This window comes from Lepisosteus oculatus, unplaced genomic scaffold, assembly GCF_040954835.1.
Source record: "Lepisosteus oculatus isolate fLepOcu1 unplaced genomic scaffold, fLepOcu1.hap2 HAP2_SCAFFOLD_52, whole genome shotgun sequence".
NCBI lineage: Eukaryota > Metazoa > Chordata > Actinopteri > Semionotiformes > Lepisosteidae > Lepisosteus > Lepisosteus oculatus.
The window spans coordinates 1,396,803-1,411,363 of record NW_027168064.1 but is presented as its reverse complement, the minus strand read 5'-3'; the positions used below and the strand labels follow the sequence as shown (position 1 = coordinate 1,411,363).

At 43.5% G+C, this 14,561-nt stretch overlaps 5 non-coding genes across 5 annotated transcripts; all 5 read right to left on the bottom strand.

The window, feature by feature from the left end:
* Window positions 1-1,561: 1,561 nt before the first annotated feature.
* Window positions 1,562-1,643, bottom strand: trnas-cga (transfer RNA serine (anticodon CGA)). Its single transcript has one exon. It is a non-coding gene; the product is annotated as a tRNA-Ser (tRNA).
* Window positions 1,644-3,032: 1,389 nt separating this feature from the next.
* Window positions 3,033-3,114, bottom strand: trnas-gcu (transfer RNA serine (anticodon GCU)). The gene has a single exon. It is a non-coding gene; the product is annotated as a tRNA-Ser (tRNA).
* Window positions 3,115-3,710: 596 nt separating this feature from the next.
* Window positions 3,711-3,824, bottom strand: LOC138230953 (U5 spliceosomal RNA). The gene has a single exon (XR_011186541.1). It is a non-coding gene; the product is annotated as a U5 spliceosomal RNA (small nuclear RNA).
* Window positions 3,825-4,217: 393 nt separating this feature from the next.
* On the bottom strand, window positions 4,218-4,331 carry LOC138230968 (U5 spliceosomal RNA). Its single transcript, XR_011186556.1, has one exon. It is a non-coding gene; the product is annotated as a U5 spliceosomal RNA (small nuclear RNA).
* Window positions 4,332-7,628: 3,297 nt separating this feature from the next.
* On the bottom strand, window positions 7,629-7,770 carry LOC138230861 (U4 spliceosomal RNA). Its single transcript, XR_011186455.1, has one exon. It is a non-coding gene; the product is annotated as a U4 spliceosomal RNA (small nuclear RNA).
* Between the last annotated feature and the right edge of the window lie 6,791 nt (window positions 7,771-14,561).

Below are 14,561 nucleotides of genomic sequence, written 5' to 3'. Positions count from 1 at the left end.
ATATTTTTTTCCACTTTACCATGAGTCGGGCTCAGCTGCACAGAGGCGAGAGCAGAGCAATGAGGTCAGGGGGATAGGGGAGTCACACGCTGGCGGTTTGAACACGCGGAAGATCACTGAGGGATCCACAGTATGTGGACCCTCCGTGCGCCATCATTCCACACTCCAGACTCTGAATCCTGCCATCCGAGTTAAGATCTCGGCGGAACCTGAGGCGCAGTTCTTTCTTAAAACGTAATCTGGTGAGCATTTCTAGAATCGTACTTGTATAGATGCAGCCTTTAATGTGTTGCTAGGTTAAAATTTATGACTTCTTGTATTTCAGTAGGCAACTGCCCTCTTGATTTCGGATTGAATTTCTTTATTACAGGGGCGCTTTTATGATGACAGAGTCATGTTCAGGTACTTTGCTTGATGGAGGAAGCTCATTTCGGACTCTGTGATCTGCTCACCTGGAAAGGTCTGCTGTACTACTACAAGAGAGAAGTAGAGTCTGGAGGAAGGGACAATTTTATGATGCTTTGGAAGGTAATGTTTTTTTTTTCTTTGAAATCGAAATGAATCAGAATATCAGTGCAAAAGACAAACTCTTGGTTTGGTTTAAAGAGATATGGTTTTAAAACAGACAAAATGTAGAAAACAGGTGTTTCTCACTTTTGGAAAAGAATGGACCGGGGGTAATATTTTACTAGTTGCAGTGCTAAGCTCACTGGGTTACAGTCCTGCAGTGTCACACCAGGGCCAGTGGTGCAATGGATAATGTGTCTGACTATGGATTAGGAGTTTGGAGGTTTGACTCCTGCCTGGCGCTGGTTGTTTTTAAACACATCAGCCTACTCCCTAAGTAGCCTGTGCTACTTACTGCATTGTAATCGTACCCAGTAAGAGATTTCCTTCATGTAAATGAACTGCACCTGACAGCTTTAGAAAAACACCTGGGCTCAGTACGGTGCTGAGAGCTCAAGTTGTACCAATAAACTTGACAGTAAAAGGTTGTAATTAGTCAAGAAATAAAGTCGAACAACAGCTGCGGGTTTGATTCTGAACGTATCAGATTGCAGCACCTTTTACTTCAATTGACAAATGATAGAGATTCGAAGAGAGATCCTTCAGACCAGCAAGCGAACCCACGGCTATTTCGGTTTTCTATCTAGGCAACGTTGGTGTCTGCAATAGCATACATGAAAGCGTGATGCAATTTCTGTGGCTACATTTGTTGCACGTCATGCACAGTAAGAGTGTTTCTAACACCAAATAAAAAGTAAACAATTAGCGATCACGCCTTCTCCTCAGTTAACCCACTGAAACCCTTGCTGTTAACAGTTCTTTAATGCGTGCTTTACGAGCACCTACATATTGTGTCGGTTCTTTCAGTTTTATTCATTAGGTTTTCAAAGGCATAAGTAGAACACCAGAGGTGCGAACGCAAGATGTGTGGTTATCTGAAGAACTCATTTCCATGGCAGCGGGGCCAAGCGATTTAGCGTTTTTATAGTACCAGGAAAGGAGAAACAGCACTTCGCCTTTGCCGCGCAGGCACAAGGAGACGTGCGGCAGACGCCGTAGTCGGCAAGATTCGAACCTGCGCAGGGAGTCCCCAATGGATTTCGAGTCCATCACCTTAACCACTCGGCCACGACTACAGCGAGTTTGCCCTCGCCGCATTCCTCCTTTAATCTAACACGGAGTGCGACGTGGCTGCGGAAACCTTTTCAAAGTCGCTCTCCGTTAAAAAAAATAAATACCTTTGACAAAATACGTGCCGGCAGATAGACACGCCTCAGAGGGTTTAAGGCTGGCTTCACGTTCAAATGATAAAGTCTCCCCGTCCGGATGTCAAAATGCAGCTTTGGCAGACAGAACAAACAGCAACAAACCACAAATGTGGATAAGGATTTTACAAGCTGCACCACACTGCACTTTCAAAAGCATTTACATTCCTGTTAGACGCAGGAATTGCCTTTGATTTGCGTGCTTACAAACGCCATGGAAAACGAAACAAAACAAAAGCCCTCAGCTCCTGCACTTGATTATAATGCCGTTACGTGTCGAAGCAGGAATTTACGTCATCCTACCACTGCAACACGGGGAATAGAGGGAAATGAGCACACGCTACGAATCGTCTCAATCATTCCTGTTAGACGCAGGAATTGCCTTTGATTTGCGCGCTTACGAACGCCATGGAAAACGAAACAAAACTAAAGCCCTCAGCTCCTGCACTTGATTATAATGCCATTACGTGTCGAAGCAGTAATTTACGTCATCCTACCACTGCAACACGGGGAATAGAGGGAAATGAGCACACGCTACGAATCGTCTCAATCACTCCCTAGAGTCCTAAGGCGCATTGAAGGGTGCACCCCCATCATTAATCGTTGCGCCTCTGTGAAAGGAAAGCTCTTGAGCAGTCTTTGAAACAGCTCGGATGAAACACTTGATTGCTTCCATGTGCATCTGGAGCCCATTTCTTATTTTCACTTCACGCCCATTAAAGCATTTCTAAAACAGGAGATTCGCGCTTGGGAATGCGCCCTGCCTTACAAATAAAACAGGTCTACGGGTCTGAAACCCGCTCCACGGAAAACAGTTCTGTTGCGCTTTTGATCAAAGGGAGATTCACTGTTCTTACTTTTTGATGACATAACACCCAAAGGGGCTTCTTTGGAGCTGGATTTCAACCAGCATCCTTGGCGGTATCCTTTACAGTCCTCTGTTCGGTCTACAAGGGACAGAAGGGGGCAGCTTTCCTCACACATACAGTGCAATGTACTGTAGTGTTCCCGTTCATTGAATTTGCAGTTCTGCATCAGACCTCTAACCCGTTTCCTTAGCTTGGATTTAAGCCACGAAGCAGGCTTCTACTGTATAAACGTCTAGAGGAATGACAAACTGTGATTCTGAGAGACTGTCAAAAATCGCTTTCTCCGTTTGCGTTGCAAGTAAGTGAAAACGCGGTCTCAACCCAGAGCCAACGTTAGCCTACTATACCATGTTCAGCCACCGCTAGAAAATGTACGGCTCTAGTACCGGAGCGACGAGGATGGGATTCGAACCCACGCATGCAGAGCACAATGGATTAGCAGTCCATCGCCTTAACCACTCGGCCACCTCGTCGAGGAAACTGGGCTGTCCGGACATGGGTTGGCACGCTCCGGACATGGGTTGGCACGCTCCAGATGATCTTTTTCTTTTTTTTCCCTCGTACTCGAGGGTCATTTTCCTGTTCCACATGCGATTTCAACATTTTTCTTGGGAGATGTCAAGCCAGCAAGCCACTGCTGTGGTTCAGTGGCCAGTGTGGAGTTCAGTGGCCCTGTTTATTATGCCTAATAAACAGGAGATCCTGCGTGATCCTAGATGATTGCAAGCCGTACAGCCTCCGCCATGCTTCCCAGGTGGGATGAGGTTTTGGAGTTGGTATGCAGTGTTTTGTTATCTCCAAACATAACGCTGTGCACATTTACCAACAAGTTCAGCTTTTGTCACGTCTGTCCACAGAACATTGTTCCAGGAGTTGCTCTGGAACATCCACGTGGTCTTTAGCAAACTTGAAAGGGGCAGTGGGGGCAGACACTTCCCGCCCCCCAAAGAAAAGAGCGCCAATCAGACAGGCGGAGACCAAGGACTCGCAGAGCAGACAACCACAATCGCCATAACAAGAGCGATTGTGAGCGGTTTTGTTTTCTCTCTTTGACCAGCCCAGCTGCGCCCCACCCGAAAGCAGGGAAGCAGAAAAATTGCATGGAACTCATTCATGCTCCTCTCCACGGAAATCTTTAGTAAAAGGCAAAAGATTTGTATGAAATGAATAGAAACCAGAGTGCGTGGCTGCACAGCTTCAGGAGCCCAGGCCACCTTCAAGGCCTCTGCCCTGCCGGTCGTGGTTGGCAATGCACCTGGCCTTACAAACGAGCCAGTGGGGTCCGTTCAGCTCCGGGCTCATCGCCTGCGGCTCTCGGCTTGCGGGCGTGCCCAATCCGTGCGATAACTCGGAAAACACCCGGCCACACTGTGCCGGAAACGACGCACTCTGGGAAGCCGCTTTGCAAAGCGAGGTCCCAAGATCCCCTGCGGCCGGACACTTCCCGCCCCCCAAAGAAGAGAGCGGCAATCAGACGGGCAGAGACCGAGGACTCGCAGAGCAGACAACCACAATCGCCATAACAAGAGTGATTGTGAGCGGTTTTGTTTTCTCTCTTTGACCAGCCCAGCTGCAACCACCCGAAGGCAGGGAAGCACAAAAATTGCACGGAACTCATTCATGCTCCTCTCTACGGAAATCTTTAGCAAAAGGCGAAAGATTTGTACGAAATGAAGAGAAACCAGAGTGCGTGGCTGCACAGCTGCAGGAGCCCAGGCTGCTTTCAAGGCCTCTGCCCTGCCGATCGTGGTTGGCAATGCACCTGGCCTTACAAACGAGCCAGTGGGGCCCGTTCAGCTCCGGGCTCATCGCTTGCGGCTCTTGGCTTGCGGGCGTGCCCAATCCGTGCAATAACTCGGAAAACACCCTGCCATACTATGCCGGAAACGATGCACTCTGCTACAATATGATTGCTACATATCTGCATTTGTTGGTTTTTAAGGAGTAAGAGTGCAGGGAGTTTAAACCTGCGATCCAGTGTGTTGAAGTATTTCACAACACTACCCCTAGCACATCTGGAAATAAATCCTCATAATGATTATTGCCCTGGGCATGTACCATAAAATCAGTGAGCATATATATATATATAACTGTGTTGAAGCTAGAGACACAGAATAACTGCAAACACATCCTAAATACAGTGTTCCTGCACCTTTGACCTCATCCAGAATGTATCCTTTTTTGAAAGGGATTGCTGTCAGAATGCACAACTGAATCCCAAACAGAATCTCTAGTCAAATATGATCATTTGTGAAACAGGCAAATGAGTCTCTCAGGTGCCCATTGCTCATTTTCCGACACATTTATGCAATACTTTCACCATGCATTGAGCAATAGGGATTAAAGACACCACAGGTAAAGTTTTCGCGTTGAGCAATAGGGATTAAAGATACCAGAGGTAAGGTTTAAAAGTGATTCTGAGGTGTAACACATCAGCTAGGCATCTGAAATGCGGGGTTTGAGAGCCCTTCAGGGAACACCGTACCTTAAAGGTACCAGAAGTCCACTAGTATAAGCATTAAGTCACTGTCACCCCTGTTACAATGTGATTGCTACATATCTTCATTTCTTTGGTTTTTAAGGAGTAAGAGTGCAGGGGGTCTAAATCTGCGATCCAGTGTGTTGAAGTATTTCACAACACTACCTGTAGCCCGTCTGGAAATAAATCCTCATTCTGATTGTTGCCCTGGGCATGTACCAATAAATCACTGAGCATATATATATATAGCACTGTGTTGAAGCTAGAGACCTGTATGTATAATATGATGCTAAAATGTTATTTTCACATATATTAATGTAATAAATGATTGCTTATGCTTTATAAACAAATCTAATTAAAATAAAAGCTTACGTTTTGTATTTATCTTGTACCATAGAACATGATTTTCTTTGTATTTCAAGCCCACAAAGTGTCCAAATGACGCACTACATAATATAAGGAAGATTATCACATGCATATCGGTATTATCTTTCTTATGAAAATGCATTCCTTTCATTACCTTTTACTTTTTAAAATGAACTCAAATTGTGTATAATGTAATAATTTAAGTAGAATAGATTCTAATAATATAAAGATCCAGTGTATTGCACTGGCCTGGTCAGCCTGGCCTGGTGGATGGTGCACATAGCACTTTCAGTGCTGGAGGTGTTAATGGCGGAGGTGTTGGAGAGTGATAGCTGTGTGGGATGGGTGGGTGAGTAGCTGTCGTGGGTTGTAGCTTTTCCTTTGCAGCTTGTCCTATACCTTCCTCCTGTAGGCGTCCTTGCTCTCTCTCAACTTCTGTTTTAGCTCCCATCATGTAATGATGAACATGATTTACATGATAAAAGGAAGATTATCACATGCATATCGGTATTATCTTCCTCATGAATATGCATTCCTTTCATTACCTTTTAATTTTTAAAATGAACTCAAGTTGTGTTTAATGTAATAATTTAAGTAGAATAGATTCTAATAATATAATGATCCAGTGTGTTGCACTACTTCACTGCTTCACTGCTCTATGCCGTCTGGAAATAAATCCTCAGACTACTTACTGCCCTGGGCATGTACCAATAAATTACAGGAGCACATCTATATATCACTGCGTTGAAGCAGGAGACACAATCACTGCAAACATCCTAAATACAGTGTTCCAGCACCTTTGACCTCATCCAGAACGTATAATTTCTCTCAGGGGCCCATTCCTCATTCTCAAGACACATGTATGCAGTACGTACACTATGCATTGAGCAATAGGGATTAAAGACACCACAGGTAAGGTTAGAAGACATTCTGACTATATTCTAAAATATTGGACTCATATTCTTATGATGGCAGACATGATGCTGTGTTTAAAACCGGGGTAAATGGACATTATATGACTGTCAATTCTGTTTTGTTTTGGAGACTCTTGGCTGCCTATGTGGTACAGTGCAGCGTGAAAAAAACATTTTCCAAAACTGTGTCAGCTCAAATGTTGTAAGAAAACCTTTCCAGCTGCTTTAACTCTCTTCATTTTTGTCATTTAATTGTCTGTCGGCACTATGTGGTAGGGTTGCATGACAACCCATCTCACCACGGAAAGGAACCTAACAGCTTTTGTAAGAGAGGAGAAAGGGACCTGGCCTGTACGGAGATCGAACCCACAACCTTGGCGTTATTAGCACCACGCTCTAACCAACTGAGCTAACCAGCCTCACGACAGCAATCCTCTCTGTGCTGCAAAAAATCGAACTCAGGGAATTTCTTTTGCCCTCCTTTGAATAGAAAGCCGTGTAATTCAGTGTACGGGCTTTCTCGTGCAGTTTCATGGTTCTTGTAACCCAAATCCTACACTGGCGTGAAGTGACCCCCCATTTCACAGCATTTTTCAGCTGATTTAAAATGTACCTAAAGGAGAAGCATTATTGAAGACCATCAATTACCAAGAGCATTTGTCAAAGGTTTTGGTGGTCATTTTTAATGACCACAGAGCGCTGTGACCTCGGTTTTACATCTCATCCAAGAGACAGCGCCCTTTTACAACACAGCGTCTCCGTCACTATGCTGGGGCATTGGGACCCGCACAGACCTCAGGGTGAGCGCCCCCCCGCCGGAACCATTAACACCGCTTCCAGCTGGAAACTTTGTTTTTCCCTGTAGCTCACCCTCATCCAGGTACTGACCTGGCTAACAAATGCTTAGCTTCAGTGGGTTTTCAGTTGCGAGTTGCAAGGGGATGCAAGTGATGGAGCCGCTCGCTGCAAAAGCCACTGTTTTGGCTGGGAATCGAACCAGAGCCTCCCACGTGGGAAGCGAGAATTCTACCACTGAACCATCAATGCTCAGTACCCAGGCCTTCAAAAAAGACGCTTTTTTGGTGCTCTGTTAAAAAAGCGTCGACATTACCTCTTTCAAAAGGCTTCACTTTCCTAGTCAGATTCCAAGGCTCATTGAACCCGGGCTGTTTCCTCCAGCGGTATAGTATTGCAGTTAGACAGCACGATGCCTGCAAGACTATGTCACGCTCTGACGAGACTGTCAAAAATTGCTTTCACCGATTGTATTGCAAACCGGCGGAAGCGGGGTATTGGGAAAAGTTTTCAACTAGCAATAATCGCGCCTCGGCTAAACCTCACAGGCTACGATACTGCCAATGCGCAAAGCTGATGGTTGCCAGGCAACCGCGGGGATCCTATGGAAATCGTTATCAATCGTCTCATGGCATGTTGTTGCTGTAACGCTTCATATTTGTCGTCTTCTTCTTCTAGCTTGAGGTTTTGAAGAATTTCATGACAGACAAGGGCTCCGTCGGGAACAAAGGGCGTTGTGAGAAAACCGTTGCTTATTTTCAGCAGCAGAAATACAACCCTTTAAATACAAGATGACAGAACAATGACGAAGGGCGTGCCGGGAGGAACTCATGCACTACAGAGGAAAGGGGGCGGGCACGTACAGTTCACATTCAAGCCACAAGTACTCTTCTCGGATGTTGCACAAACAAATCCTAACGTCTTGAAAGCATTGCAGCATGTTTGTGTCCCACTTCCCGTGGCTGCAGGAGGACTGACACGAACGGACAAACACAATCTGTGGCGTTTAGCGTGACATAGTCTTGCAGGCATCGTGCTGTCTCACTGCAATACTATACCGCTGGAGGAAACAGCCCGGGTTCGATGAGCCTTGGAATGTGACTAGGAAAGTGAAGCCTTTTGAAAGAGGTAAAGCACTGCACAACGGAATTGAGGGAGAATCTTCCAGGGGATTCTGAGCGGTGTCTGCATACACGCAGTCCGATATGGGTGCTGAAAGCTTGAGCTACTCTTAATGTCATGCTGCCTTTCCCCGGAGTAAATCTGTTACATTGAAAGAATGCTTCTCGCAGGTTCAAAAAGGGACCCTTGAATGTGGACATAAAAAAACAAGAGTTCGCTGGCATTATATGCTAGAAGACACAGACCGGCGCCAGACCGGTAAAATGCCAGATGAACTAGGGATTGGACAGTTTCCAAGTGCTTGTACAATCGATGGAAATGTTCAAATAAATGTGCAAAAGAAATAAACAAAATAATCATTTATTTCTTTATCATATTGGCTAGCTAATGTCTTTGCTAGTTAGTGGCTGTGTTTCTGCGTTGGGTAGCAACGGGTGACTGTTCTCAGGCGGAAGATGTAAACAGCTTAATGTTCGTGTTAAATAATTCATTCTATACAGCAATCGCATATTTGGGTACCGTTTCATAAAACTTTCATGCTTAAAATGTTTAGGGAGAAATAGAAGACTGGTGTGTATTTTTTCTTTAAACTACCAAGACAAGCCATACACAGTACAGTTTATGTACATACAGTAATGTTTATGTTCCTAAATTAATATTGTTTATGACCTTCAGATGCGTTATGCTCCTCTTCTTTTTATGCTCAGCTACTAAAATTTCCCTTTAGTGGTAAAATCCATATAAATATTCAAAACTAAGCGGATTAAAATGTGCACAGTAAAGACATTAAATGATTAAATCTTTTCACTACCAACCAATGCACCACGAGTGCCCCTGTCGGTCATTTTGGCCAGCCAAGCACTTACCGCGGTGTCCTCCGGTGCCCTGCAGTGGCTTGTGGGTAGGTTACTGTACCGTGGGTTTTTATCGCGCATTTTGAATGGCTGCATCTGTATGATGTTATATGATGGTTTTTTTTTTTTTCAAATTTTAAATGATCATTTTTCATGGAGCTTTGAAGGGGATAAATTCAGCCTCTTTAGCCAGGCCAGAGCTCCAGGAGCCTGTGTAGGATTCTAGCTTTCTCCCCTTGCAGGCATCGGGCACAGAGGACCTCATGGTTTTCCTAAAAATCTTTTTTTTTTGTATTCCTTGTTGTTCCAAACTTAATTCTAAACACTTTTAATTAGAAATTATATTACAAATAGTGCAAAAAATGACTAATTTCACAAAAAATAATGTAATATAAAACAGATGTTTTTAACTTTATTGTAGTGTTTTAGAAACTAATATGTCTTGAAAAATGGTTATTTTTCACTCCTAGGAATGAAAGCTGTTGTTATATGATGTTTATTTTCAAATTTTGAAAAATCAAAGGATTCTATCTTTCTCCCCTTGCAGGCATCGGACACAGAGAACCTCATGGTTTTCCTAAAAATCATTTTTTATGTTCCCTGGTGTTTCAAACTTAGTTTTAATCAATTTTAATTTGTTATTATGTTAAAAACAGGGTAATAAGTTTCTTATTGGACTATAAATAATGTCATATTGTCTGCTATAAAACTGATGTTTTCAACTCCATTGTAGAGATTCTAGAATCAACCAATAGAGAATTGAAATAAAAAAGGGCATAAGAAGACATTACCAACAATGACCACAAGATGGAGATATTGTCCAAAGAGGCAAGAGGGCAAAGCCGCGAAAAGGTAAAATCATTTCTTGAAAGAGATTGCTGTCAGAATGCACATCCGTATCCCAAACAGAATCTCTATTAAAATATGATCATTTGTGAAACAGGCAAATGAGTGTCTGCTACAATATGATTGCTACATATCTGCATTTGTTGGTTTTTAAGTAGTAAGAGTGGAGGGGGTTTAAACCTGCGATCCAGTGTGTTGAAGTATTTCACAACACTACCCCTAGCACATCTGGAAATAAATCCTCATAATGATTATTGCCCTGGGCATGTACCAAAAAATCAGTGAGCATGCATATATATATCACTGTGTTGAAGCTAGAGACACAGAATAACTGCAAACACATCCTAAATACAGTGTAGTTCAGGTGGGTAGCTGCGTCAGCATGCGTAGGCTGCAAAGGAACAAGTAATAGGTTTATTCCATGCTGAAAAAAAGAAGAAAGAGAACACAACGTTTCGGCCATGGAGCCTTCTTCAGGTGTGAGAGAGACAGGGCAGTAGGCAGAGGTAAAGTAGCGGGAGAACAAAGGTTGGGAGGGTGGAGGAGTGAGAGACGGGAGCAGGGGACAGAAAGAGAGGCCAATCAAGAGGTGTGAAGTCAGAATGGGTGCAGAGAGGTGTGAAATGAAACTTCCAATGAATGGAGAAAATTTAAAAGAACAGTAGTCTGTCATTAAGGGAAGGGAGAATGTGTGATCCTAGCTGCAGAATAATTTTAGTTTCGGTGGTCTTTCTGATGTATGAGTTCCGAAAACCGTTTTTGAGAACACAGACGGAGAGATTAGAGTGGTCGGGGCCGTCAGAGGTGAAATGAGAAACAATGGGCTTGGAGAGATCTTTAATCTTCACAGCCCTGACGTGTTCTCTGAAGTGGTCTCCGAGTCTCCTTCCTGTTTCTCCAATGTAGATGGCTGGACATTTACTGCAAGAGATACAGTAAATGAGGTTGCTGGAAGTACAAGATGCTGTCTGGGTGATCCGGAATTGTCCTGAGGGGCCTTGAATGAGTGTGGTGGTGGCTGTGTACTTGCAGGTGATACAACGAGCTCTGTTGCAAGGGAAAGTGCCTGGTGTGGATGGTTGTTGAGGGCGGTCAAGGGAGCTGTGAACAAGGAGGTTACGCAGATTAGGTGGTCGGTGATATGAGATGATAGGGCGATCAGAAAAGAGGGCCCCAATGGAGGGATCATCCTGTAGGATGGAAAAGTTGTGGTTAATGGTCCTGGGGATAGGAAGTGTGTTAGGGTGGTAAGGAAGCACCAAAGGAATGCGGTTGTTACGGCGGGAGTTCCTGATCGGGTTGATGGTCCAGGGGGTGTTTTTGGCTCGGGCAAGGGCCCTGTCAATCACACTGCTGGGGTATCCTCTGTTGATGAAAATTGAGTACATTTCGAGGGCTTGGTTCTCGAAGTCGATGTCATCGCTGCATAGTCGTCGTAACCTAAGGAACTGTGAAAAAGGAAGAGAGTTTTTAGTATGGTTGGGGTGAAATGAGCTGTACAGGAGGTAGCTGTGTGAATCCGTGGGTTTGTAATAAACTGAAGTGGACAGTCGGGGGTAGTTGATAGACAAGTGGATGTCTAGAAACGGAAGAGTGGTGGAAGATATGTTAACCGTATATTTGAGGGACGGGTGGAAGTTGGTGAAATGGTGCAGGAAGAACTCAAGCTGATCGCTGGAGCATGTGGCGGCACCGACGCAGTCATCAATATATCACTTGTAGAGGTCAGGGACATAGCCAGTGTAGGAAGCGAAGAAGCGTTCTTCTACCCAGCTGACAAAAATGTTGGCATAGCTGGGTCCCATTCTGGTGCCCATGGCCACTCCACTGACCTGTTGGTAAAAAAGATTATTGAAAGAGAATGCGTTCAGTGTGAGGACCAATTCTGCAAGGCGTACCAGGGTGTGGGTGGGTGGATCAAGCACTGTGCGTTTGTCCAGCGTGTGCTTGAGGGCTGTAAGGCCGTCATTATGGGGAATGACGGTGTACAGAGATGTGATGTCCATGGTAAAAATGTGGCATTCGGTACCCTGAAATTGGAAATCATTGAAAAGTTGGAGCGCGTGGTTGGTGTCTTTGATGTATGAGGGAAGATCTTCAACCAGCGGTCTCATGAGGCTGTCGAGAAAGGCTGAGATGTAAGTAGTTGGACAGTTACATGTTGATACGATGGGGCGTCCAGGGGTGTCAGGTTTGTGGATTTTGGGGAGGAGGTAAAATTGAGATACCTCTGGATGTTCCATGATGAGCCGGTTCGCCTCCTGGGGGAGCTCGTTACTGCTGATAAGAAGGGAAATGGTGGATACCACTTCCTTTTGGTAGTCAGTGGTAGGGTCCTGTTGGAGAGGGAGGTAGGCAGAAGTGTCAGTTAGTTGTCTAGAGGCTTCAAAGATATATAGATCCTTACCCACACCACAACAGCACCTCCTTTGTCCGCTGGTTTGATGACGATATCATCCCTGTTGCGGAGAGACTGGAGCACCTGATTTTCTCCTTGGGTGAGGTTAGACCTATGTTTACTGGGTATAGAGAGTGCCTTGGGAGCTTGATTAGTGCATTGGTTGATGAAATAATCAACTGGTGGAAAACGGCCAGAGGAGGGAGTCCAACAGCTCTGTTTGGGATTAATGTTGTTAATGACATCAATAACCGGGTTATAAAGGAACAAGTAACAGTGTTCCTGCACCTTTGACCTCATCCGGAATGTATCGTTTTTTTAAAGGGATTGCTGTCAGAATGCACAACTGAATCCCAAATAGAATCTCTAGTCAAATATGATCATTTGTGAAACAGGCAAATGAGTCTCTCAGGTGCCCATTGCTCATTTTCAGACACATTTATGCAATACTTTCACCATGCGTTGAGCAATAAGGATTAAAGATACCAGAGGTAAGGTTTAAAAGTGATTCTGAGGTGCAACACATCAGCGATACAGCTAGGCATTTGAAATGCGGGGTTTGAGAGCCCTTCAGGGAACACCGTACCCTAAAGGTACCAGAAGTCCACTAGTATAAGCATTAAGTCACTGTCACCCCTGTTACAATGTGATTGCTACATATCTTCATTTCTTTGGTTTTTAAGGAGTAAGAATGCAGGGGGTCTAAATCTGTGATCCAGTGTGTTGAAGTATTTCACAACACTACCTGTAGCCCGTCTGGAAATAAATCCTCATTCTGATTGTTGCCCTGGGCATGAACCAATAAATCACTGAGCATATATATATATAGCACTGTGTTGAAGCTAGAGACCTGTATGTAATAATATGATGCTAAAATGTTATTTTCACATATATTAATGTAATCAATTATTGCTTATGCTTTATAAACAAATCGAATTTAAATAAAAGCTTAAGTTTTGTATTTATCTTGTACCATAGAACATGATTTTCTTTGTATTTCAAGCCCACAAAGTGTCCAAATGACGCACTACATGATATAAGGAAGATTATCACATGCATATCGGTATTATCTTTCTTATGAAAATGCATTCCTTTCATTACCTTTTACTTTTTAAAATGAACTCAAATTGTGCATAATGTAATAATTTAAGTAGAATAGATTCTAATAATATAATGATCCAGTGTGTTGCACTACTTCACTGCTTCACTGCTCTATGCCGTCTGGAAATAAATCCTCAGACTGCTTACTGCCCTGGGCATGAACCAATAAATTACAGGAGCACATCTATATATCACTGCGTTGAAGCAGGAGACACACAATCACTGCAAACACATCCTAAATACAGTGTTCCATCACCTTTGACCTCATCCAGAACATATCATTTCTTGAAAGGGATTGCTGTCCGAATGCACATTCAAATCCCAAACAGAATCTCTAGTAATATACGATCGTTTGTGAAACATGCAAATGACTGTCTCAGGGGCCCATTCCTCATTGTCAGACACATGTATGCAATGCTTTCACCGTGCATTGAGCAATAGGGATTAAAGACGCCACAGGTAAGGTTAGATGTCATGTTCTATGATCATTTCTTTCAGCATTAGGGACTAAATATACTAAACGTATGATGCTTAAATGTTATTTTCACATATATTAATGTAATAAATGATTGCTTATGCTTTATAAACAAATCTAATTAAAATAAAAGCTTAAGTTTTGTATTTATCTTGTACCATAGAACATGATTTGCTTTGTATTTCAAGCCCACAAAGTGTCCAAATGTTCTATGATCATTTCTTTCAGCATTAGGGACTAAATATACCAAACGTATGATGCTAAAATCCTGAAAAAAGGATGTGCTCCATCTCGTCAGTAGATTGGATTCCAAAACTGATTTGGGTCAATATACATTACCTTTGAAGATAAGGTACAGTCTACTGTAGGGAACCATCAACTTAGAAAGCATTGGCCTTCCCTGGGGGTCAGGTAGGTGCAAAAGATAAACCTTTATCCTATCTTTATCTTAAGATAAGTGGCCAAGCAGTATTTTTCCAAGTTTCACCAAGCTCATCATGTTGCCATAGTAGACAAAGTTCTATAAAATGTTAAATAACTTTTAAAAAAAGCATCTTGGTCTTTCAGTAC